The 26,827-nt window shown below is 48.8% G+C and overlaps 1 long non-coding RNA gene across 1 annotated transcript; it reads right to left on the bottom strand.

The window, feature by feature from the left end:
- On the bottom strand, window positions 1-14,075 carry LOC140712516 (uncharacterized). Its single transcript, XR_012094118.1, has 3 exons — window positions 13,894-14,075; window positions 2,503-2,548; window positions 1-1,759 (listed from the first exon to the last, which is right to left on the bottom strand). It is a non-coding gene; the product is annotated as an uncharacterized lncRNA (long non-coding RNA).
- Window positions 14,076-26,827: the final 12,752 nt, after the last annotated feature.

The raw sequence follows: 26,827 nt of genomic DNA, 5'->3' as shown, positions 1-26,827 counted from the left end.
CTGGGGCTTGGGGCACTGTGGGGCAGAGGCGGATGTTTTGAGGGCCGAGTTCATTCGTTCCATGTGTGTTTATTGAGTTAATGATGTTTCACAGGGAGTCCTCAGGGATGTCAGAGTCTTGGGTCAGGGGTTGAAGGAAGGGAGGTGCTGGATGGTCCAGGAAGGTAGGGCTGTCAAGAGCCCAGGCTGCAGATGAGAGGAGGAGGGAATTGGAAGTCCTGAGGGGTAGATAGGAAATGGTAGGATAAAGTGTGTTGTGAGAGAGCCAGGCTACATGGCAGGCATCGTTTCCCCAAAATGACTTGTAGGTAGTACTTTGGATAAACAGGTTTTTTTTTGTTTTTTTGTTTTTTTGGAGACAGAATTTCGTGCTCTCTCCCCTAGGCTGGAGTACAGTGGCACAATCTCGGCTTACTGCAACCTCTGTCTCCCGGGTTCAAGTGATTCTCATGTCTCAGCCTTCCAAGTAGCTGGGATTACAGGCGCACGCCACCATGCCCTGCTAATTTTTAATATTTTTAGTAGAGATGGGGTTTTGCCATGTTGGCCAGGCTGGTCTTGAACTCCTGACTTCAGGTGATCCACCCGCCTCTGCCTCCCAAAGTGCTGGGATTACAGGCGTGAGCCACTGTGCCTGGTGATAAACAGTTTTTAATAGTGTTTAATATGTGATAGAAAAAATATAATTTCAATGTTAAGTCTGAATTTCTAGATTCTTTAGGACCAGGCTAAAGTGTATATTTGGGGTTGTTTTGTTTTTTTAGAGACAAAGTCTCACTCAGTCGTGTCATCCAGGCTGGAGTGCAGTGGTGCCATCATACCTCACTGCAGTCCTGGCTCAAGCAATCCTCCTGCATCAGCCATCCGAGTAGCCAGGATTACAGGCACATGCCACAGTGTGCAACTAATTTTTAATTTTTTTTTTGTAGAAATGGGGTCTTGGTATGTTGCCCAGACTGGTCTCATATTCCTGGCTTTAAGCAAGCCTCTTGCCTCACTCTCCCAAAATGCTGGGATTACAGGCGTGAGCCACTATGCCCAACTAAAGTGTGTATTTGAATTTGCATCAAATTTAAAATGTTGAGGAAGAAATAGAAAAGTGGCCTGCATATGTGATAAAAATACTGAAAGTTTGCTAAAGTTTGGTGAAGATTACCATGGGCAAAATGGTGAAGGGGATGACAGGGTAGTTTTAGGCACAGGAGTTCTTCCGCAACAGATAGGGGCTCCACTGGATGGAGAGGGTGGGAGGGGAGCGGAGGGGATCCTGAACAAAAGAAGCTGTGAAGGTTTATAGGGCACTGGTTCTCAAACTGACCAGGCAGCCAAGTCACCTAGAGGTATTTCTGAAGCATGGCCACGCCTTACCCCTGGAGTCTCTGATGCAGGTCTGAGGCCCAGGAACTTGCATTTCTCATTGGTTCCCAGCTGATGCTGATACTGTTGGTCCAGCATGACACAGAACCGCTGATGCAGAGGTGGCCAGTGGGTGCGCAGTTTGTGCCCAGTGGTGGGTGTGGATACAGGGAGGCCGCCCACTGCGGGAGGCGGAGGGGCCGGTGTGGCTGGGAAGACACCCAGGCAGAAAGGTGGGATTGAGCCTTGCCCCACAGGACGAGAGCAAGCTCATGAGCTGGCGCCTGGTGCTGTGCACACAGTGGGCACCGAGGTGGGCAGGGGCCCAGGAGGGCGGCAGCTGGAGCTGGTCTTCCACAATTAGAGAGGCCGATTGCCTGGGCCACACACCTGCAGCGTAGTGCTAAAGGAGAAAAAGGGAAATAAATACAGACCCTCTGAGAGTGCCCCCAGGAGGCTGCCTACTCTAGTTTTTCTGCCATTTTGATTAGCTCTGAGAGAAAGGAAACCAGCTTCTCCCGAGCACTCGCTGTGTCTTAGGCATTTACATGGCTTACCGCATTTAATCATCATAGTACCGTGATGTCGGTATCACCCATCCATTTTTAAGGATGAGGGAACTAAGGCCCTGAGAAGTGAAGGAACTTGCTCGTTGTTATCTAGGTGGACCTAGGATGCAATCAGCCTTGGGGCTGGCTTGTCTGATTAAACCTTCCCGAGGCTTCCCTCACCCCCAATATTATCATTTGAATGTGTAATCAATAGAAAATCAATATGTGATCAGTATAATCCATTGTTAAAGAGCTACTTTACCTTCTTTTTCCATACTAAGTCTTAGAGATTCAGTATGCATGTTACATCTGCAACCCATCTCCATTCGGATGAGTTTTCAAGTGCTCCATAGTCCTGTGCCCGCTACCCCTGTGGGACAAGAGCTGCCCGCGGGGATGAGAATGTCCTGTCACATGTGCCTGTAATCGCCATTTCTACCACTAGATGGCGCAGGTGAGCTTCCCTGGTTCAATGCATCAGGTGTTAAAGAGATGGGTGGGTGGGAACTTAAATTTCCCTGTCTTTATTTGTTTAAATTTTAATCACTTTCTGCCAGAAATGAGATTGAAAGATTCCAAGCCACTACATACTTACTCTAGAAAAATCACAGGTAGTTGGGTCCGCGTGTGTCCGGATATAACTGTAGAATGGAGTTCTCCAAGTTAACGTCCATGTAGAATACAATGTTTATTAAAAGATAAATAATTTAAAAATTGCAATTTAAAGCTTACACATGCATTATTACAACTTAGTAGTAACTGTAGTAATTATTTAGAACTCAGGCAAAACAAGGATTTTTTTTGATGAGTATTTTCTCACTGGCATTGTTTACAATTGCAGGTGTATTGTGATAATAAAAAGGAGACCAACTATTAGTCAATTATTTAAAAAATTCTTCATAGACAAATGACTCTTTTTTGTTTTTGTTTTTTGAGACGGAGCTTTTCTCTGTCACCCAGCCTGGAGTGCAGTGGTGTGATCTCGGCTCACTGCAACCTCCATCTCCTGGGTTCAAGTGATTTGCCTGCCTCAGCCTCCCGAGTAGCTGGGACTACAGGTGCACACTACCACTCCGGCTAATTTTTGTATTTTTAGTAGAGACACGGTTTCGCCATGTTGGCCAGGCTGGTCTCGAACTCCTGACTTCAGTTGATCCATCTGCCTTGGCCTCCCAAAGTGCTGGAATTACATGTGTGAGCCGCTGCACCTGGCTGACAAATGACTCGTGTTCTGCGCCCAAGAGGAACTGATTCCACAATGCACCCGCTCATCACCCCCCAGCCTTGGTCCACCATTGGTCCTCGACATCCTGGAGTTTCCATTCTATTTCAAGGATGAGGAATCTGAGCCTAGAGAAACACAGTGTTCCCACTCCTGTCACATGGGTGCTAGTGGCAGACCTGGAACTGGAAGTCAGGTACCCCAGACTCCCTGCCCAGTGCTCCTTTCACTGGGTCATTCTGTTTCAGCAGTGGTGGCCGTGGCATCCATTTCTGTTTCTCATGTCTCTAAACCCTGAACCTGAGACAGCGACCAAGGGCCCAGCCCCTGCTATGTCATTGATAGTCTGAGCATAGGGCTGGGACCAGAGGAGGCCCCCGGTAAATTGTTGAGTGAATGTTGAAAGGAAGGAAAGAAAATGCCCTCCAGGCATTTCAGAAGCTCATCATTCCCGGAGGTGGGGGGATCTCAGCCAGCCATCTGGTGGTAGACTAACTACATTGGACCCACCATGGAGGGGACATCGATTTTGTCCTCATTGGAACAGACTCTTATTCTAGATATGGATTTGTCATCTCTTCCCAAAATACTTCTGCCTGTGCAACCATCTGTGTTCACGGAATACCTCATTCACTGTCATGGAATTCTATATAATATAGCTTCTGTCTTGCTCTGTTGCCCAGGCTGGAGTGCAATGGCACGACCTTGGCTCACTGCAACGACCTCCACCTCCCAAGTTCAAGAGATTCTCCTGCCTCAGCCTCCCGAGTAACTGGGATTACAGACATCTGCCACCACACCCAGTTAATTTTGTATTTTTAGTAGAGACGGGGATTCACCATGTTGGCCAGGCTAGTCTTGAGCTTCTGACCTCAAGTGATTCACCTGCCCTGGACTCCCAAAGTGCTGGGATTACAGGCATAAGCCACCACGCCTGGCCCTCTTTTTACTTTCTTATTGTGGCTCCAGAAAATGTCGAAATTACCTATGATAGTTTAATAGGTAGTATATGTATATGGCACCAGATTCAAAAGGTATGAAATATTGAGATTCACAGAATGGAAGAAAATATTTGCAAATTATATATCTGACAAGGGAGTGGCGTCTAGGATATATAAAGAAACCTTTTTTTTTTTTTTTTTTTTTTTTTTTTTGAGACAGGGTCTTGCTCTGTTTCCAAGGCTGGTGTGCAGTGGTGTGATCACAGCTCACTGCAGCCTCAACCTCCTGGGCTCAAGCAATCCTCCCACCTCAGCCTTCCCATTGGCTGGCACTATAGATGTGTACCACCATGGCTAGCTAATTTTTTGTAGAGACGGGATCTCACTATCTTATCTAGGCTGGTCTCAAGCTCCTGGGCTCAAGTCATCCTCCTGCCTCAGCCTCCCAAAATGTTGGGATTACAGGCATGAGCCACTGAGCTTGGCCAAGAATTCTTACAACTCAACAATAAAAAAAAAACACAAAAAAACCCAATTTAAAAATGGGCAAGGATCTGAATAGACATTACTTCAAATAAGAAGTACAAATGTCCAGTAAGTGTATGAGAAGATGTTCTGCTGCTTGAATCCAAAGAGTGTTAGTTCATGTCCTATCCAGGAGACGATTTCCCCCACCTTGACTTTCCCTAGTGTCAGTCAAGCCCCAGCTTTTAAGATCCCACCCCTTAGAAGCCTTCTCTCTCCAGGCAGAGCTCTTGGATCCACTAGCTGACTTCCCACAGCAGCATGAACGCATCTCTTCTGGAGCCCCGGTCACTTGCACGGTGTTTATATGACTGCCTTTCTCAGAGATGGTGAGCTCCTGCAGGGAAGGGATCAAGTCCTATTCACTCTTGCATCTCCCTGGCTTAGCAGGGTGCCTGGAACACAGCGAGGACTCGGCGTCTGACTGGCTGGCTTGCAGGAAGGACAGCTGTCTCTATTTTTAATTTTTTTAGAGATAGGGTCTCACCCGGGCTGGAGTGCAGTGGTGAGATGACAGCTCACTACAACCTTGAACTCCCAAGGGCTCAGGCGACCCTCCCACCTCAGCCTCCCGAGTAGCTGGGACCACAGGCACGTGCCACCATGCCTGGTTGCCACCTCTATTCTGGGCTGAGAGTAGGAGGCTGTAGCAGGAAGTCAAACCTGATTAGGTAAAGGTTAGGGAACTGTACAGAGAGTTCTGGAACTGTGGCTGCCTCCATCTTACTAGAAAGATAGAACTGCAATCTGAACCTGAAAACTCATCTATCTGGCTTATAGATTTTTTAATATTCTAGTTTCCTGACTGAATGGGAGGCCCATGAGTCACTGTGGGGAGGGCACAGGTCTGAGGAGAGGCAAGGCAGTGAGTCCCCAGGTTTCAGCTCAAACAGAAGCCCTTTGAGCCCTGAAGGGGGACATGCTTGCCATAGGAGGGAGCACCTGCTGGTCCTTCCCTCTCTGGCTCTGGTGGGTTGTTTCTGGAAACCCTTGGGTCCTAAGGAAACCCTTTCTCAGTCTGCCCCGTTGGCTGAGGGCAGATGTGGGAGATGAAGGATGGGCAGGGGCCCTGCTCTGTGAACCCGCACTGGGCCCGCCGTGGGGAGCCGGCAGGGCGCTCCGTGAACCCGCACTGGGCCCGCCCTGGGGAGCTGGCAGGGTGCTCCGTGAACCCGCACTGGGCCCGCCGTGGGGAGCCGGCAGGGCGCTCCGTGAACCCGCACTGGGCCCGCCGTGGGGAGCCGGCAGGGCACTCCGTGAACCCGCACTGGGCCTGCCCTGGGGAGCCGGCAGGGGTTGCTGGGCTCACCACCTCCTGTCTCTACAACCCCCAATCGCTGGCCGCTCACAAGTGGCCGTTGGATGTGTGAGAGAGATTTCCACAGAAAGTGTTTCTGTGGCTGCCTTTTAAAATTAGATGAACCTGGAATTTAAGGGTTAGCTCCTAGGTTTTGGGGTGAGCCTCTTGTAGAAATCCATCTCTTGTAACACCCAGTGTTGGCAAGCGTGCAGTGAGATGGGGACCCTCATACCTGCTTGGGGTGAGGTTCTGGCGGGGGGTTTTCTGGGTAGTTTGGCAATAAGTATCAAGCCTCAGACATTTCCCCTTGTGTTATCATTTACTTTTTGGGTGTGATAATGTGTTTATGTTAAAAACAGTCCTTTTGTTGTAGAGACACATATTGAAATATCTATGGGTGAACTAGACAGCAAACAAACCTGGGATTTGTTTCGGCTGTCATACATTTGAGGTAAGGGGCATGGCTGGGGTATAGCTGAGAAAAGCTTGGCTGTGGGTCGGCTGTTGTGGATGCTGCTGATGAGGGGTTTGGGAGTTCATGGTACTATTCTCTCTACATTTATTTATTTTTTTTAAATTCCATAATAAAGAAGTTCAATGATAAAGTCCCCTTTGACGTGGCATTTCTACTGTGATGACATCAGTCCAAACCCCTAGCATCATTTACCAGGCTTCTCTGTTTTCATTCCCATTCCTCCTCGGTTCAGAGGGATCATGCCCCATCTGTGTGCCCGCTCATAGCCCTGGGATCCCTAGGGCTCACCTGCCCCCAGGCTTCCAGATCCCAGAGCCTGTGGGTGCCCTCTGGCCTCAGCATCAGGGACACTCTCCATCTACTCCCAAACCCCTCACCTGGATGGTGACTACTCATTCATCTGATGTCAGGTTAGTGTCATCTCAGGGGAGCTGCTGACTTCCAGGCAAAGTCACACTTCTCTAATACTCTCCGTCCTTCATAGATGAGTCCCTCATAGCTTTCACTATCATTTGTAAGGATAAACTCTTTTTTTAATTAATTATATTTTTGAGACAGGGTCTCACTCTGTCGAGGCTGGAGCGCAGTGGCATGAACACAGCTTACTGCAGCTCGACCTCCCAGGCTCAAGTGATCTTCCCACCTCAGCCTCCCAAGTAGCTGGGACTTACAGGCACATGACACCACGCCCGGCTAATTTTTGTATTTTTAGTCGAGACGGTGTTTCGTTATGTTGCCCAGGCTGGTCTTGAATCCTGGGCTCAAGCAATCCGATTGCCTCAGCCTCCCAAGTTGCTGGGATTATAGGAGTGAGTCCCCACACCCTGCCCTGATAAACCCTTGTGACTGCTTTTGTTTCATTGGCGTCTGCCTCCCGTACTGGACCGTGACCTCTCTGAGGGCAGAGACTATGTCTGTGTGGCTCACCACCGCTTCCCAGAGCCACACACAGAGCCTGGCACATAGTAAATTAATGCAGAAGCGGACACGTTTGACAAACATGTATCATGTTCCAGGCAAACTCTATGCATATAGTTGGCTGGCTGAGAACATACAGTTGGGAATGTTAGGCAGGGGCCAGATCACAAGGGCCTTGTGGCAACATTAGGTGCAGATCCAGGGAGCCACTAAAGGTGCTCAAATGGAGGAGTGACTTGTGCTTCAGGCAGCCCCTCTGGCTGCCTCACACTGGGAGACCCTGGAGGCCAGGCGGCCAGATGGGCTGGCACTGGGGTCCCATGGGGGCTTGAGCTCAGGCCAGGGCAGTGGTGATGGGGACGGGAACGGAGCCAGTGTTTGTGGCAGTGATCCAATGCGGCAGCTTTTTGGCCTTTCTTCCCTGAAGAAACAGTGCCTCTGCACAAGGGAGATGGGAAGGAGCTGTATAGGGCCCTGCTGGGGACACAGTATGTTCCACAGGCACATCCCTGGATCACAAAGAGCTTTGCAAACGGTCACCAGGAAGTGATTATACAGCACGGTGCCTTGGGGCAGGGGCAGGACCCTTGTCCCTGAGGCCAGGGAGTTGAGGCTCATGATGGCAGAGCCTGGCAGTGGTGAAAGGCAAGTCATTTGTTCGGGAGTGCATTTTAGGGCTCGATGCAGAGCCAGCCAAAGGAGCTTGGGAGACCCTGGAACCTGAGAAGCCACTGGGGCCTCTGCAGGCGTCCTGGTTGGGGCTTCAGCTGGAGCCCAGGAAAGGTTGCTCCCAATAAGTGGTGATGTCGTGAGCTGGGTGTGTGCCGCCCACCAGCACTGCGCTTCCCTGGGACCTGCTGTACCCCTGCTGTCCCAACGCACGTGCCACACTTGCTCTCGGTCCCCTAGGAAGATTGTAACTGGCTGCAGGGCAGCCAAGTGACTCAGCTCCTCTCCTTGTGGGAAGTGGCTGTGGGGAGGTCAGAGGTTTGGGAAGATGCCAAATAAAAACCATGTGATAGCTACATAGACTGAATGCTAACTCGTGCCAAGCCCAGTGTTGGGCTCTTTAAATGTTACTCATTTGACCTGAGCTAGGTTTCCTTTGCCTCTCTCCAGTGGAATTCTGTACCTTTAATACACTTCTCACAGTTGTAAGAGAGAATTGTTCATGCGTTTATTTATGTAACATTGGTCCTTCTCGCTAGACTGTTAACTCCACGAGGGCAGGGATTGGGTCTCTTTCCTCTACTGTAGCTTCAACACCTAACACTGCCTGGCACAGAGTTGACTGCAATAAGTATTCATTAAATCAATGAATGATCCCCCCAACAACCCAATGAAGTAGGTACAATTATTATTATCCTTGTTTAAGGATGGGCAAACTGAGTCTTAGAGAGCTTGAATAGTCCAAGCCACAGACCAGGAAGTAGCACCCAGAATTCAGACTGACATGATTGGCCCAAGGCAGGGCCTTTTTGTCCCTTGGCTATTGGGATGTGAGACTAGGATTGCTGGTGGCCATGCTTCTAGCCTAGTGGGGCAGCTGGCCTGAGAGTATGGAGTATGCAATGATGGGAGAGAGACAGAGATGGAGACAGAGAGGTGGTGAGAGAGAGAGAGAGAGAGAGAGAGAGATTCTGAGTTCCTGGATACCCTATGGCTTGGGTTGGCCTGGTTCCCCTTCCTTGCACTTGTAGTGGAGAGTTCCAATGGGCATAGTGATGAAATCTATCACCACCATTGGTGTAGTGGGAAGAGAATGCCCTAGGCTTTAGCTCCAGCTCCACTGGGCACTTAGTGTGTGACACAGCGAGTCCCTGTTGATCTCTGGGTCTCAGCTACCTCAGCTGTAAAATGGAGTCATGAGTTCCAGCTCCTAAGAGGGGAATGGGAATAATGAGAGAGCACTAAGGTCTGTGACTTGGTGCCTGCTAGCCAGCAGTTGCTCAGGAAGTGTGAGCTGCCCCTTGTAGGTGGCTTTTGGCTGCAAGTAATAGAAAACTCATCCAGGACCAGCGTAAACAATGAGGGCTTTCATCCTTGTAGGCCACAAGAAGATCAGGGGGAGGGCGTGTCCAGGGTGGTGCATTCAGAAGCTCAGTGTTGTCACCAATAGCCCAGGTTCTTTCTGTCTTTCAGCCTTGCCATTCTCACAGTGGCAGTCATTTCCCTCAAGGTTGCGAAATTGCTGCCCCAGCTCCAGGCATCACACAATGCTGGCCTGAGGAGAAGGTGTTTCTTCTTCATGTCCCTTTGTAAGGGTGAGGGAAACCTTCCCAGCAGCTCCCAGCAGACGCCTCCTCAAGTTTTATTGGCTGGGATTGTCGTTCGTCTAAGCCAGTCATGGTGCTGTATTCCCTTGTGAATGCTAGCATCAGTGTAGTGGAAACAGGATGGCCTGGGGTTCAGCTCCAGCTTCACTGGGCACTCAGGGTGTGACAGCGTGAGTCCTCTTGTCTGACTGGACAGACAGTGGCGGTACTCAAAGAGAAATACTCGGAGAGAAACTCAGCTACTTTTATAGTAACAACTTCCTTGCATTTCTTTATAATTTCACCCGAGTGCCTTCTTAAACTCTACAATTTAGTCTTACCCATGCACAAACTTTTAAAATAAATTGTAATTGTAGTAAGAAACACAACATAAAATTTACCATCTTAACCATTTAAAATGTATAGTGTAGTGGTGCCAAGTACTTTTTCATCTTGCAGCCTGGGCAACATGGCGAAACCCCATCTCTACAAAAAAATGCTAGCATTTATAAGGGAATATGACACCATGATTGACTTAAACAACAAAGACCCCAAGGGGCCAGGGTGAGAGATGGAATGAACTTTGTTTGGTGAGCATGGAGCAAGGGGAAAGTGGCTGTGTCTGCTGTGTTTGTTCACTGATGTTCCCCAACCATCTCACACAGAGCCTGGCCATAGCAGGCGCTCAGCAAGTCCTCGCTGGATAATCAAACATGTACCCAGGCCTTCTTTCCATCCAGCAGGGTAGAGTTGGGGGAGCAGGTTCTTAGGTGGAGGGAATTCTTCAGATGACTGTGGTGATGTGTCTTTAAGAATCTTCCAAGCCAGGCTGGGCATGACGGCTCATGCCTATAATCCCAGCACTTTGGGAGGGCAAGGCAGGCAGATTGCTTGAACCTAGGAGTTTGAGACCAGCCTGGGCAACATGGCGAAACCCCATCTCTACAGAAAATTAGCTGGGTCTGGTGGCGCATACCTGTAGTCCAACCACTTGGCTGAGGTGGAAGGATCGCCTGTGCCCAGGAGGTCGAGGCTGCGGTGAGCCATGATTGTGCCACTGTACTCCAGCCTGGATGAGAGTGAGACTCTGTCTCAAAAAAAGATTCTTCCAGGCCTTAGGGGGAGTACCCAGGACCTAGGACCCAGACTCACTGGCTTGTCAGGGACCTGTGGAGGAGGTTTTGACTCTCAATGGGGCCAGAGGGGCCAGATTTTGCATGATTGCCTCAGTTCTTCTAGTTCTATTCTAGTTGCTTGGAGCCTTTTTTTTTTTTTGAGACGGAGTCTCACTCTGTCACCCAGGCTGGAGTGCAGTGGCGCTACCTCAGTTTACTGCAAACTCTGCCACCCAGGTTCAAGCAAGTCTTGTGCCTCAGCCTCCCGAGTACTTGGGTTAGGCACCACCACGCCCGGCTAATTTTTGCATCTTTTTTTTTTTTTTGAGACGGAGTCTCGCTCTGTCACCCAGGCTGAAGTGCAGTGGCCAGATCTCAGCTCACTGCAAGCTCCGCCTCCCGGGTTTTACGCCATTCTCCTGCCTCAGCCTCCCAAGTAGCTGGGACTACAGGCGCCCGCCACCTCGCCCGGCTAGTTTTTTTGTATTTTTTTTTGAGTAGAGACGGGGTTTCACCGTGTTGGCCAGGATGGTCTCGATCTCCTGACCTCGTGATCCGCCCGTCTCGGCCTCCCAAAGTGCTGGGATTACAGGCTTGAGCCACCGCGGCCGGCCTAATTTTTGCATTTTTAATAGAGGCAGAGTTTCACCATGTTGAGTAGGCTGGTCTCGAACTCCTGACCTTAGGTGATCTGCCTGCCTCGGCCTCCCAAAGTGCTGGGATTACAGGTGTGAGCCACTGCACCCAGCTAGTTGCCTAGAGCTTCTGAGCAGCAGGCAAGGAGGGTGATGGGGAGTGAGCAGGTGGAAGGAGGTGAGGTGGCTCCTCTAGGAGGGGTCTAAGGGCTGCAGAAGATGGCAGGTTTCCTTGGGCAACAGCCTGCAAAGGGTGGCAGCTGGGATGGGGGACCAAACTTTCCTGTCAGTCTAATATTTAGCTCATTCAGTGTCTCTTCAGTGAGCAACTGCATGTGCTAAACCAGGGGATAAAATGACAAGCTAATACAGGCATGACTTCTGCACTCTTAGAGCTTAAAGCCTAGTGAGTGAGGCAGATGTGAATCAAATAATTCTAAAAGTAAATTTAAATCGTGACTGTGGTGATCCACTTTTGGCCTCTCAAAGTGCTGGGATTACAGGCGTGAGCCACCGTGCCTGGCCAAGTTTTTAAAAGTAAAGTATATATGCCTTTTTAAAACATAATTGTAATTGCACGCTTAAGAGACTACAGTGTAGGGTAAACATAACTTTTATATGCACCGGGAAACCAACAAATTCATATAACTCACTTCACTGCAATATTCTCCTTACTGTGGTTGTCTGGAACTGAACCTACAATATCTCTGGAATATGTCTGTATTTCCAGTAAATTGGTAAATCCAGAGGCTCGATCAAATTCAGGTTCTGATTTTTTGACAACTACAGGTGATGGTGTGTTCTTTCCTCAAGAGGTGCACCTAATGTGTTATTTGTGTGTCTGTGTGTGTGTATGTGTAAAGGGAGTGACGTTAACAGCTGCTGATACGCAGTGCCTAGATTCATTCATTCATTGGTGGGTACAAAATGGTATTACTCTAATTTGATCATTCCTTTTTCATTAATTAGCTGCAACATCTTTCTTAGCAGTCAGCCAGTAGAGAGAAACCAAACTATAGCCAGTGCAACACTGCTTTTGTGTGTCTTATTTTATTTATTTTTTGAGACAAGGGCTTCCTCTGTTGCCCAGGCTGGCGTGCAGTGGCATGGTCATAGCTCACTGCAGCCTCAAAGTGGGTAGATCGCTTGAGCCTAGGAGTTTGAGACAAGCCTGGGCAACATGGCAAAACCCCAACTCTCCCTCAAAATACAAAAATTAGCCAGGTGTGGTGACATGGGCCTGTAGTCACAGCTACTCAGGAAGCTGAGGTGAGAGGATCACTTGGGCCCAGGAGGTCAAGGCTACAGTGAGCTGTGATTGTGCCACTGCACTCCAGCCTGGGTGACACAGCAAGACCCCGTCTCAAAAAAGTAAAATACATAATAAAAAATAAAGTGGTGAAAGTTGTTACTTTCAGGAGAGGGAAATGGGGACAAGGAACTGCCATTTTCATAAAAAATCTTGCAGAACAAGTTATCCATTTATGTGCATGTATAACTTTGATGAAAAATAAAAGCTAAAATGAAAGGATAAGACAAAGAAGGATCATGGGCTTTGTGTGACATAGACCTGTGTTTGAGTCTGGAATCCCTTACTTCGTTAGTAGGGTGTTTATCAGTCACATGACCTCTTTGAACCTTGGTTTTCTTATTTTATTTTACTTTTTTTTTGAGACAGAGTTTTGTTCTTGTTGCCCAGGCTGGAGTGCAATGGCATGATCTTGGCTCACTGCAACCTCCATCTCCTGGGTTTGAGCGATTCTCCTGCTTCAGCCTCCTGAGTAGCTGGGGATTACAGGCATGCGCCACTATGGCTGGCTAATTTTTGTATTTTTAGTAGAGACGGAGCTTCACCATGTTGCCCAGGCTGATCTCGAACTTCTGACCTCAAGTGATTTGCCTGCCTCAGCCTCCCAAGGTGCTGGGATTACAGCATGAGCCACCACGCCCAGCCTATTTTATTTTTTTGAAACAGAGTCTGGCTCTATTGCCCAGGCTGGAGTGCAGTGGTGCGATCCTGGCTCACTGCAGTCTCTGCCTCCCAGGTTCAAGTGATTCTCATGTCTCCGCCTCCCGGGTAGCTGGGATTACAGATGCACCAACATGCCCAGCTAATTTTTGTATTTTTAGTAGTGATGGGATTTCACTATGTTGGCTAGGCTAGTCTTGAACTCCTGACCTCAAGTGAACAACCCGCCTCAGCCTCCCAAAGTGCTGGGATTACAGGTGTGAGCCACTGTGCTTGGCCAGTTTTCTTATTTTAAAATGAGGTGGGGGGTTGGGGTGGGGAGGCTAATTCCCACCCTGTCCAGATCTCACGATGGCATGATAGTGAAGTGGAAGATTTTGTACGCTGTGCAGGATGAACCCCACAGGAAGTGTTATCATCCCTGATAAGATGCAGAGCCTTGGTGACTATTAAGGGGCAGGCTGTGCTTCAGGTGCCAGAGAACCTTGGGCAAATCAAGAGGTGCCAGTCCCTGCAGTCCAGCCTCAACTTCTCTCCTCTTCCCTCTCCTCAGTCAAGAAGAAGCAATGAGTTCCACTTGGTAGAAAATGTGCCCAGTCAAACTCGAGCCTTTTCTGGGTCCCATGCTTACCTGTGTGCTGCATTAATCCGCCAGCTCTCTGTCAAGGGGCTTCCTTCCTGTCGTGTGCCCCTCCCGCTGTCACTCTCCAGCATCCAAATGTGCTCTTCAGAAGCCACTTCCTCCTGGGAACTGAATCCAGACTTTGGAGAAGCTGCCACCAGTCCATAGTGGGAGTCAGGCTTCCTCAGAGTGTGGCTGAACAAATTGAAGATGATAATTAATAATTAAGATGGTAAGATGATTAATTAATTATCTTAACATACTTGTGTATACATGAGGGAAAGCTGAGAGTTTTGCCTCAAAGCACAGCTGGCTGAAGCGCTGGATTGAGATGGTCCTGAAGCCGAGTTCAAAGGAAAGGAGCGTGGTGATTAACTAGCGACGTCTGCTGCGGGCCGGGGAGGGGAGAGTGGCAGTTTGCCCACTGTGCACTTGTCATCCTGACCGAAACGATTTCTTCCTGTTTTCCATTGAGGCACAACCATCATAAAGTGCACTGATTTTAAGTGTATAACTTGATGTACGTTTACATACTTATGCTTAAATGTGTATATATGTGCATAAATATTTATACACACACGCACACACATTGGCACCACGTAGATCAAAATACAGACCATTTCCAGAGGCCCAAAATGTCCCCTTGTGCCGGCTTTCAGTTACTGCTGTCTCAAAGTCAACCATTATTTTGACTTCTGTCACTACAGATTAGATTTGCTTGTGTTCTATTTCATAGAAATTGGATTAAACAACATATATTCTTGTGTCTGGCTTCTTTCACTCAGCATAATGCCTGTGCAATTCATTAATGTTGTTCAGCGGTTTGTTCTTGCTCATTATTCCATCGTATAGCTATGCCACAATTTGTTTATCCATTCTCCTGTTGATGAACATTTGAGCTGCTTCCAGTCTGAGCTATTCTGAATGAGGCTGCCATAAATATTCTTCTACATGTCTTTCGGTGGACCTAACCACTCATTTCTGTTGTGTGTACATATATCTATATCTATACATCTATATTTATATATACATATGCAAACATATATATATATCCAGGAGAGAAAGTACAGAGTCACAGGGTAGGTAAACGTTTAGCTCGTGGAGTAACTGAGTTTCACTCACCAAGCCCTGAATTGCATCAAACATGAACGGTTTCCATTGCATGTCAAACAGCGTGCTGGGCTCCACGTATACACATATCTGTTAAACTGAGACTCTGATTCTGAGATATGATAACAACTTAGAGCAAGTCTTAAAGAAAAGCAAACACCTAATACAACCAGCCAGCTCATTCTCTAACCTTTCCCTATTTCATATTTTATAGTACTTCATTTTTTTTTTCTTTTCTTTTTTTTTAAATACAGGGTCTTTGTTACCCAGGCTGTAGTGCAGTGGCGAGATCTCAGCTCACTGCAGCCTTGACCTCCGAGGCTCAGGTGATTCTCCCACCTCAGCTTCCCGAGTAGCTGGGACCACAGTTGTGTGCGACCACACCCAGCTAATTTTTGCATTTTTTGTAGAGATGGGGTTTCACCATGTTGCCCCGGTTGGTCTAGAACTCCTGGGCTCAAGTGATCCACCTGTCTCAGCCTCCCAAGGTGCTGGGATTACTGACAGGAGCCGCCATGCCTGGCCTCCATATTTTCAATTACTTAATTGAACTTTGGTTTCCTGCAGGCTCTAATAAATCTTGAATTCCCCCTAATTCTTTCTTGACTTTCCAGAGGTTTGTTTAGGCTTGTTTTGCCAGATATCACATCTTCTTTAGCTTTCTTTGGGTCCTAGAGCAGATCTATCTGTATCGGCTAGGAAAAGGGTTGGGGACACATCCCCAGTCCAGTAATCAGTTCCCTATGCCTGGAAACTTTTTTCCAATCAAGAAGAAAAAAACTTCTCCAAGAATGACCTCTTTTAACATGGGCTTTTGCTTTTTGAAATAACAGCTGCTGTATTTATAGTCTGTATCGAATACTTATGTTCAGCCACTAAATACTTCTGGCTGTAGAAGACTCCTGACTTGTACATTTGCTTTTGATTTTAACAAGGATCACACGTCTTGTTTCAGCAATATAGGGCCTTGTTCATGGTGGATACACGATAAATATTGAATGAACTTAATGAAAATCACTTAAGAAAACATTACATAGACTGTAACTAGAGGCGATGGAAAGTTCCTTCCAGCTCTAAGGTTTTAAGGCGAAGCCTTCAGAGGATATCTTCATCCTCAGCCTTGGGGAAGGAGTGGGGAGATGACCAAGGGAGGGAGGGAGTGGCTCTTTTTTTCCATGTAGACAGGAGTGCAGCTGCGTGGGCAGCGGTCGGGGTTCCCTGGGTTGGGTGTATTCATCCAGCCCCCAGCTACTCTGGCTCTAAACAACGGTCAGTACTCTTGGATTTCTAAATTCTGTCTTTCCTCAAAGATTAAGGACCTGGGTTTTCTAGTCCCATTTCAGTTCGTTTCCTTTTCACAAGCATTTATTGAGCACCTACTAGGTTCCAGAGACTGCGCTGGGGGCTAGACTGCACACATGAGTTGCACAGAAGGTGATAGATAGGTAGGCAGGTAGACGCATAAAGACTTCATCTCAATGTGTAAGCAGGGTGGCGGAGGGAAGGCATTCGGCTCTGCCCCCGGAAGTTCTGTGACCTTGGGGCAGCTACTTCTCCTCTAGGGGCGCTATTTCCTTATCCGTAAAATAGGGGGATTGCAAGGTTTTCTTTCCGAAGTCGCGTCCGGCTGTACTGGGTAGGGGGGCCTATGCATCTGTCCCCACCGAGGGACGCTGAGGACAGGGTGGTTGGACAACTGGACGGGCCTCAGAGTGGACAAACCCAGAGCTTCCGTGGGTGCGCCCCTCACAGATGGTGCCTGAAACCTCCCGTAGGGCCTCTGCGCCGCCCCCATTCCCGTTTGTCCGGAGGCGCTGTTTTGATTGATCCAGTAGAGGCGCGCGGTTTCCGTTTGCTCGGCGCTCCTCTTAGGAAACAAATGCGCCCACCCCGCAGCGGCGGTCCAGATGGCCCGGCCCCGCCCTACCCTTCCGCGTCCTCGCGGCCCCTGCCCCGCGCTCCCTCCCCCGGGAGTCCCGCCGTGCAGAGCCGCGCCGCCACGCCGCCGCGCCGGGGAGCCAGTGTCCGCGAACCCAGCCAGCACTCCGGGTTCCGCGCCGCTGCCCCGACGAAGCGGGCCGGGGCTGGTGAATGTTTATGGAGGAGGATGAGCGATCCTCCAAGGACCCAAACGGGCTTGGCGGAAGCCCAAAGCAGCCACCAAACGGTCGATTTAAAAAACTCATCCTGCCCTCCCTGGAAACCTCTCCAAGCCTTTCCAGCCTGGCCTACCTCAGCTCCCTGACCCAGCTTCAGTACCGCGACGGTGATTTTAAATCTGCCAGCGGTGTTGACACCGCTGACTGGCCTTTGCAGGTGCCAGGTCTGGGCGTGAACACCTGAGCTTTGCCACCCACTGGCTGCATAACCTAGCAGCAGTCGACGACTCCTCCAAGGCTCCGGTTTCTCCTCTGTAAACAGAGCTAACAGCAACTCCCTTACAGCGTTACCTGCAGATCGTTCCTGTGAGACATCATTCCAGATGTGACATCAAGAGCAGGCAGTTTTGTCATTGTGGAGTGCAGTAAAAAGGTTCAGGGTGTGACATCTGGCATCAGACTGCCTGGGGTAAGATCCTCTGTCCCTGTCAGTGGGGCATGATGAACAAGTTTCTTAACTCCCTGGGCAGCAGTTGCTTAATGCTAGCGATCACTGACAGCAGGAGACAAAGACCAGGGGAGGACCCGCGTTCTGGACCACATTTTCTCCCTTAGCTGAGCCATCACTTATTATTTTTTATTGTGCTAATTTTATACATATGACAAAATTTACCATTTAACCACTCTAAGTGTACAATTAGTGGCATTAATTGCATTCATAGTGTTGTGCAATCATCACCATTTATTTCCAATTTTTTTTCCTCACACCTAACAGAAACTTTGTACCCATTAAACAGTAACTTCCCATTCCCATCTCCCTGCGGTCCCTAGCAACCTCTAATCTACTCCCTGTCTGTATAAATTTGTCTGATCTACGTATTTTCATACAAACTGTCGCTTATTTTTTATTTTATTTTATTTTTCTGAGATGGAGTCTCTCTCTGTTGCTCAGGCTGGAGGGCAGTGGTAGGATCTTGGCTCACTGCAACCTCCGCCACCCCGGGTTGAAGAGATTCTCCTGCCTCAGCCTCCTGAGTAGCTGGGATTACAGGTGCCCGCCACCAAACCCGGCTAATTTTTGTATTTTTAGTAGAGATGGGGTTTTGCCATGTTGGCCAGGCTGGTCTTGAACTCTTGACCTCAGGTGATCCCCCTTCCTTGGCCTCCCAAAGTGCTGGGATTACAGGTGCGAGCCACCATGACCAGCTCTTCACTTACTTTTTTTAAGCGCCCTTTGCAGATCTGCAGCAGCTCTCTCAGTGCAGGAATAGAAAATGTGTTATTTAGTATTTAGTGTGTTCACATAAAATCAATACATTTGGTATACGAAATTTAGTGGTAATTTTATTCAAACTATTATTTGGTAATTACATTTTTATTTCTAAAATTTTTTGTAGCTTATTGTAGAAAATATGGAAAATATAGAAGGGTATAAAATAAGAGGCTAAAAGTCAGTGATAATTCCAATGACGTTAACATTTGGGTGTATTTTCTTTTAATTAGATTAGATTTACTTTTAGGTTCATTGAATGTTTTTAGGCTAGGAGCTGCTGAATCTGGGTTTTTGCCATTTTGAGAAGGGCAACTACATTTGTAATGAGAAGGCCACCCGCAGTCTGTGAAGGAAAGGAAAGGTCTAAGAATATCTGGGTTTCGTGTCAGTTACACAAGCAGACCCAGAACACACACATTTGCAGAAGGAGCTAAGGAAAAAGAAGAAGAGGGAATCCTCTAAAATTACTTGTACATAATGTTGTCAAACGGAACTTTCTCTGGACAGACCTGTTCCCTAAGTTATCCCTATTACCAATTTTGGCTTTTCAAAACAATGAACACACTAACCACATGCCTGTACTGCAGCATAAGGCACTTTCTTTTTTCAGTTTTTAAATTTATTATTATTATTATTATTATTATTATTTTTGAGATGGAGTTTTGCTCTCGTTGCCCAGGCTGGAGTGCAATGGCATGATCTCGGCTCGCTGCAACCTCTGCCTCCCAGGTTCAAGCGATTCTTCTGCCTCAGCCTCCCAAGTAGCTGGGATTATAGGCATGCGCCACCACGCCGGGCTAATTTTGTATTTTTAGTAGAGACAAGGTTTTACCATGTTGACCAGGCTGGTCTGGAACTCCTGACCTCAAGTGATCCACCCGCCTCAGCCTCCCAAAGTGTTGGGATTACAGGCCTGAGGCCCTGCACCTGACCAAATTTTTTATTATTTATATATTTACTTTTTTGAGACAGGGTCTTGCTCTGTTGCCCAGTCTGGAATGCAGTTGTGTGAACACGGCTCACTGCAGCTTTGACTTCATGGGTTCAAGCGATTCTCCCAGCTCAGCTTCCTGAGTAGCTGGGACTACAGGCGAAAGCCACCTTGTCCAGCTAATTTTTATATTTTTTGTAGAGATAGTGTTTCACCATGTTGCCCAGGCTGGTCTTAAACTCCTGAGCTCAAGTGATCTGCCTGCATTTGCCTCCCAAAGTGCTGGGATTACAGGTGTGAGCAACTGCACTTAGCTCATAAGGTGCTCTCATTTGTACTACCCATTCAATCCCCACACTGGCCCCAGGAGGTAGATCTTAAATAAATGCATATTTTACATCTCAGCTCTGCCACCTATGTGCTGTGTGACCTTGGGCGAGCTCCCAAACGTCGTTGTGCTTCCAGCTCCAAGTTTCTTGGGAGTGTTAAATGATTTAATAGGTAAAGGTCTTGGAACAGTATGAGCCCCTGAAATTTATAGATACAATGGAAGTGTTTGTTAGTTGGTAGGATTATTCTTTACAGATGAGGCCCCCAAAATGCAGGTGGATTAATGAGCTCACTGATGCCACATTTTTGTCATCTTCTTGGACTTTGGAGGACTGAAAGCTGACTCCGATGGAGAAGGCGATGCAGTGGGGAAGGGGATACGATGGAGAAAGGGGTGTGATGGAGAAGGGGGTGCGATGGGGAAGGGGATGCGATGGAGAAGGGGATGTGATGGAGAAGGGGATGTGATGGAGAAGGGGGTGTGATGGAGAAGGGGATGTGATGGAGAAGGGGGTGTGATGGAGAGGGCAATGCGATGGAGAAGGGGGTGCAATAGAGAAGGGAGTGCGATGGGGAAGGGAGTACGATGGGGAAGGGGGTGCAGTGGGGAAGGGGGTGCGGTGGAGAGAGGGGTGCGGTGGAGAAGGGGATGCAGTGGAGAAGGGGATGCAGTGGAGAAGGGGATGCGATGGAGAAGGAAGTGTGGTGGAAGGGGTTGTGGTGGAGAAGGGTATATGATAGACAAGGGTTTGGCTCTATGATGGGCTTCCAAACAGGGTCTCTTCCTTCCTACCTGCCATGGGAGGCAGAAGGGGCTGAGGCAGAAGACAGTTAGAGGAGAGATCATAGATCATATCTCATGCCTCAGCTTAAATCCCTGGATGACTTCCCATTCCCCTTTGGTGGGATGGGGGTGCTGACCTAACCCCGCATGAGGAAAGGGTTCTTGAGGAGTTGCTGCTTAAGCTGAGACCTGAAGGGTGCAGGGGGCCATGCCAGCCATTATGATGGGAAGACCATTCTAGGGTAGGGACCCGCCTGCAGCGAGCATTATGTGCTTAATAAACTGCGAGAAGCCTGTGTGGCTGAGGTCCCATCCTCTCTGGCCAGTTTCGGGGCACTTGTCAGGGTCATGTAATTTTCTGTTTGTTTGACTGTCTTTCCCCAGCACACACAGCACGTTTTGAGGGCGTGAGGTATTGTCAAAAATCTCTTCCACATTTCTGTTTCTGGCCAAGAAGACATAACGGGACAATTTTACCCCTCCTGGCTTAAACAACTGAAAAGCCAGGGAAAAATGGAAACAACTGTTATGAGACACTAAACGATGGGTAGTGTGGGGCAGTGTTTTCTGAGAGAGGGGAAACAAGTGGGATGAGCCCTGTAATTGCCTGGCTTACAGCCTGGAGAGACTTTCCAGGCCACAGAGCAAGAGGGGGACCCAGGTGGAACCCGGCATCAATCTGAATTGAGGAATTGGAGCTGAGAGTCCAGCGAGGCCAAGGTGGCTCGGGTTCCCACAGAAGACAGGAGAGGAAATTGCTGCACAGAGAGAACGAGCAGCTAGAGATCTGCCGATGGTTCTTCCCTGCTGTGCCACCCTCTCCCCCCGCAGTCTGCAGCTGAGAACTGATCAGTGCCTGTGTGTAAACTATCTGAAGGTGGGAAAGTTCCACCCAAAGGAGCAGGCAGAACAATCCTTGGAGTTCCCGCAGGGCTGGGATTAGCTGGCATTCCCACCAGCCAGAGCAGAAACCTCCTAATTCACAGGGCATTGGGGAGAGCTTTCAGAAGGGTAGGGAAATCAGCCTTTGACTACAGGCTAGTCCTGGTCCTGCCTAAGAAAGCTTAAAAACAAGCCTCAAAAGAATCCAACTGGCTCCAAGCAACTTGACTCTGTTCCAGGACAAAGCTCAAGAATATTTTTTCAAACTACAAGAATATCCAGCACCCAACAAGGTAAAATCCACAACGTCTGGCATGAAATCTATAATTACCAGGGTACAAAGTACCGTAGCTCCCCTTTATCCATGTTTGCACTTCCTGTGGTTTCAGTTATCTGTGGTATAGTACAATAAGATATTTTGAGAGAGAGGGAGGTAGAGAGACCACATTCACATAACTTTTATTATCGTATATTGTTACAATTATTCTATTTTTCTTATTAGTTATATTGTTAATAATCTCTTACTGTGTCTAATTTATAAATTAAACTTTATCAAAGGTATGTAGGTATAGGAAAAACATAATATAATAGGGCTTGGTACTATCCTTGGTGTAGACATCCACTTGGGGTCTTGGACAATGTTTCCCTATGTAGATAAGGGCGGACTACATAGTAGGAAAGTATGATCCATAATGAAGAAGAAAAGCAATCAATCATTTTAAACCCAGAAATGATACATATAATAGAATTGGTAATGTAGTTATTACAACTATATTCCATATGTACATGAAGGTAGAGGAAAATATAAGCATGTTAAGAAGACACGTGGAAGATTAAAAAAAAAAAATCCAAGTAGATTTTCTAGAGATGAAAAGTACAATGGCTGAGATAAGAATTGTACCAGATGGGGTCAGTATGGTGACTCATGCCTGTAATCCCAGAACTTTGGGAGGCCGAGGTGGGCAGATCTCTTCAGATCAGGGGTTTGAGACCAGCCTGGCTAACATGGTGAAACCCCATCTCTACTAAAAATACAAACATTAGCCAGGTGCAATGGCACATGCCTGTAGTCCCAGCCACTTGGGAGGCTGAGGCAGGAGAATCGCTTGAACCCGGGAGGCGGAGGTTGCTGTGAGCTGAGATTGTGCCACTGCACTCCAGTGGTGACAGAGCGAGACTCCATCTCAAAACAAAAAACAAAAAACAAACAAACAAAAAACTTACCAGATGGGATTAACAGTAGATTAGATACTGTAGAAGAAAAGATAATGAACACCACAATACACCAGGAGAAACTCATCAAAATGAAAGAGAGAGAGAAACAAGACTAAGAAAAGGAACAGGGCATCATCCATGGACTATGAGACAACTCCAAATGGTCTAATTGTGTATAAATGGAGCCCCCAAAAAAGAAGAAAGAGAGGAGGGAACATTAAAAAAAAAACCGAAGAAATAATGGTTGAAAACTTTTTTTTTTTTTGAGACGGAGTCTCGCTCTGTTGCCCAGGCTGGAATGCAGTGGCCGGATCTCAGCTCACTGCAAACTCCGCCTCCCGGGTTCACGCCATTCTCCTGCCTCAGCCTCCCAAGTAGCTGGGACTACAGGTGCCCGCCACTTCGCCCGGCTAGTTTTTTGTATTTTTTAGTAGAGACGGGGTTTCACCGTGTTAGCTAGGATGGTCTCGATCTCCTGACCTCATGATCCGCCCATCTCGGCCTCCCAAAGTTCTGGGATTACAGGCTTGAGCCACCGCGCCCGGCCAAAAACTTTAAATTTGATGAAAACTGTGAACAAGATACAAGAAAGCCAATGAACCCAAAGCACAGATCTCTTCTATTTCCAGTGCGTGGCTCTCAGCTGGCATGCCATCGATGTCTGATGAATAGATGAATGGTTGCTGTCAGTGCAGGCTGTCTCCCTGCTTTCTCCCTTTCTTTTCCCCCTCTTCTCCCACCCCAGCACCCACTTTGCTTCTCTCTTGCTTCTAGTACTTCTATTTACCAGAGTTATCTTGGATGCCTATGGTGGTCTCTGGGCTATAAAAGCCACTAGGAGCTTGTCCTTGCTGTAGGCTTTGCCACTGAGAGCCTCCAACAATTCAGCCTCCTCCAAATTTGAGCATAGCCAGGGGTTTAGAGATTAAAGCTGAAATATCATGAGTCCTGCCGGCACAGACTTGCTGGGGACTCCTGTTTTCGTAGTTCCCCTGTGGTGGCAGGGCCAGGAGGAGTGCCAAGGATGGACTGCATGCTGTGTTCTGCCCGGGCGTGTGGCCTCATTCATGGCCCACCTCTGCAGCTCCTTTGCCATGTGAGGTCAGGCTGGTTGCTTCACTTCTCTGGGCTTCTAACTGTTTACTGGTGCTTGGATTTGATCATTTTTTTAATCCCCTTCCGGCTCTGACATCTTATACTTTCCTGCCACTCTCCCACATCTCTTTGATGTGCCTCATCCTTGCTAATGGTGTGTGGAACCTGGAGAGGAGGAAGGCAGGTGGGCCTGAGACCCATTGTCCCTACCAGGCTCCTTCCTTCGGTGGGTGGCTCCCCAGAGTTTTCAGTCTAATTCCAAACTCATAACTCGGCACACCAGGCCTTGATTCTTAGAGCACGGTCTCTGGAGTCACCTGCATCAGAATTAGCACCGCCTGTAATCCCCCATCCCCAGCTTGTTAACAGTGAAGATTCTGATTGGGAAGGTTGGGGATGGGTCACAGGAATCAGCGTGTATGATAAGCACCCCGGGGGGGGGGTTAAAATGTATTGGTAGGGAGAAATTAGCTCATTCTACACAGGGTAAAAAATATGAACAAAGGCTGGGTGTGGTGGCTCAGGTCTGTAATCCCAGCACTTTGGGAGGCTGAGATGGGAGGATAACTAGAATCCAGGAGTTTGAGACCAATCTGGGCAACCCTGGGAGACTCATCTCTGCAAAAAACAAAACAAAACAAACAACAAACAAGCAAAAAACAATTAGCCAAGTATGGTGACACGTGCCCGTAGTCCTGGCTACTCGGAGGCTGAGGTGAGAGGATCGCTTGAGCCCAGGAGTTGGAGGCTGCAGTGAGCTGTGATTGTGCCAATGGACTCCACCCTGAGCAACACAGCATGACTCTATCTCAAAAAACAAACAAACAAAAAAACCCCAAACAGTAGAAAACAAGCATCTGCCGCAACTGTCTCCTTGCTACCTCCCAAGTCATCTCCCTGGAAGCACCAGGTTCCAGAGACACTGGTTCCAGAGGTAGTGCATTTCCAAGCACATGCATACATAGACATGTGTTTGAGGACAGGGCCAGGCCAGGTGATGCTAAAAGCCCAGTGAAGCCAGAGAAAGGCTGCACCAGGGCCTCTGGGGTGTGTCCTCATTACCTCCGTAACCTCCATCTGTGCTTCCCACCTGAATCCCCTGCCACGCTCCAGCCTTGCTGGACGTGCCCCAGCTCAGCCATTGAGAATGCTGCTCCCAGTCTGTGTGACTTGCCTCATGTACTTCTCTTTGCTGAGAGAACCTTTCTTCCTGTTTTTTGCCCAAAGAATGCCTATTTATCCTTCAAGACCTAGTTCAAGTGCCTCCTCTTCCAGGGAGCCTTCCAGCCCCACTCTGTGCCCTCACTCTGGGTTCTCTGCAAGTCTACATTCGCTGACACCCAAATGAATATGCTTTCCTGCTTCCTGTTTCTGTGCCCCCACTGAACAGTGAGCCCACTGAGGGCCAGGGCCATTCTTGTCCCCTGTTGAATTGCTGAGTTCCAGTACAGCACATATAGTACACAGATACTTTGTGAGTGGTGTTTATCTGATTTCTACTTAGCAGGCATTCTGTCTCACTTTTTGCCTTTTGCAACTTGGAAATCCACCCCACAGTGCTCCTCAGCCTCACCCAGGCTCTCCCGCTTCTTGGTGCTCCAGAAGGGGCTGGTGGAGGTGGGGAAGAGGACCCTGTGCAGAAGCTATAAAGAGAGCACTCTCTCCTTGAATCACACGTGGGAAGTGGCCCTCAACTCCCAGCACACATGGCTGAGAGGACTCAGAGGAGACTCACGTCACTGGGCTGGGGAGACTCAACCCCAAATTTCCCTTCAAGGGGGTTGCCCTGCTGGCGACAGGTGAGCAGGGCCGGGCTTGGTGGAGTATTCCTGGCAGAAGCAATGTGCCAGGCCTGCCTCCTCCCCACCCGTGCAGTGGGAGCAGGTGGCCTGGCTGTAGGGAGGGGGTAGGGAGACCCAAGATGGGGAGGGGCATGGGAGAGGAAATTGAAAAAACAGAGGGGGGCTTGGGGGTGTGCGGCCAGCCAGGCGGTTGTTTAACAAGTAAATGTGCCGGGCACGCTAATGAGCTGCGCTCATTCATGGTGAGCCGCCTCCTGAATCGGGGAGCTGGCCAGGTTCTGGGGTGGAGGAACCAGGGACGGGAGCCAAGCTGGGGAGCTGCCCGCTGTTTGGGCAGGGCCTCCCTTGATGGGCTGTCGGGGGAGTCTTTGTCCTGGGTCTGGGGGGGCTCCTTCCTTCCCTCCCTTCAGAGGAAAAGCCAGGCTTTGCCAGGCAGCAGCAACTCAGCCCAGGGCCTGCTTGGGATTCACTGTCCAGGCTGGTCTGGAAGCTTCCAGGGCAGGGGCTGGTTCTCAGGAGCCACAGGCAGGGCTAATCTTGCACCCCTGCTCACTCCCACCCCTCCTCACACCCTCTTCACACCCCTTCACTCTGTCACTCTGAGGACCAAGGGGCATGTCACCCGGCTAATCAACACTCTCTCCCTTCTCCACATGAGTCTTGGCTTTGAAGGGGCCCTCCAAGGTCCTGGGACTGGGGAGCTACTGCTGCAGCAGAAGGCTGGAGACCAGACATCTTCAACAGCCTAAGTGCTGTCTGTGACAGGCCTACTAAGCGCCAGGTGCTGGGGTGTGTGTCTGGGTGAGCGAGTGAGGATGCAAGGAGGTGGGCAGGGTTGTGGGGTGTGGAGAAGCAGCTGCAGGTGCTAAGAGGGGATAAACAAAGCAGCAGGCACAGAGAGGAATGTTACTCTGTCTGAGGCTACCGGGAGGGCACGGATAGAGGGGCTGGGGGCCCATGGAGCAGGAGCTGGTGAGCTGCAGGGCAAGGGCAGCCCTCTCAGACTCCAGCCTGGTTTGTGGGAAGCTTCCCTAATATCCTACCACATAGGCACCCCTGAGAAAGCCCTGCCCCCTGAGAAACTGAACTGATGTTCAAGAACCCACTGCCCAGATGGAGGTCATGGACAGGGATGTGTGAAAACTTTCAAAAGAACTGTCAAAAGCCCATGAAATCAGCTGCATAAATTGTAACATACTGTGCTATGACAGTAGAGAGACTGCAAATTTTTCATCAACATGGAAAAGAAAAACAAAGAAAACGCCTGAGCCTTGGGTACCTTGTGGGTAAGGGTTCAACCTTGTGGAGTCTATCAACATCCCCCATCCCCACCCCGTCCGGCATTCTCCCCACCAAATGCATCCATGCTGTGTCTGGACCCCCGCCATTCCTGAGACGGGAGGTGTTTCTCGGGCTACCCAG

This window comes from Chlorocebus sabaeus, chromosome 9 (assembly GCF_047675955.1).
Source record: "Chlorocebus sabaeus isolate Y175 chromosome 9, mChlSab1.0.hap1, whole genome shotgun sequence".
Taxonomy (NCBI): Eukaryota; Metazoa; Chordata; class Mammalia; order Primates; family Cercopithecidae; genus Chlorocebus; species Chlorocebus sabaeus.
The sequence above is the reverse complement of the archived record's forward strand: the minus strand, read 5'-3'. Positions and strand labels throughout refer to the sequence as shown.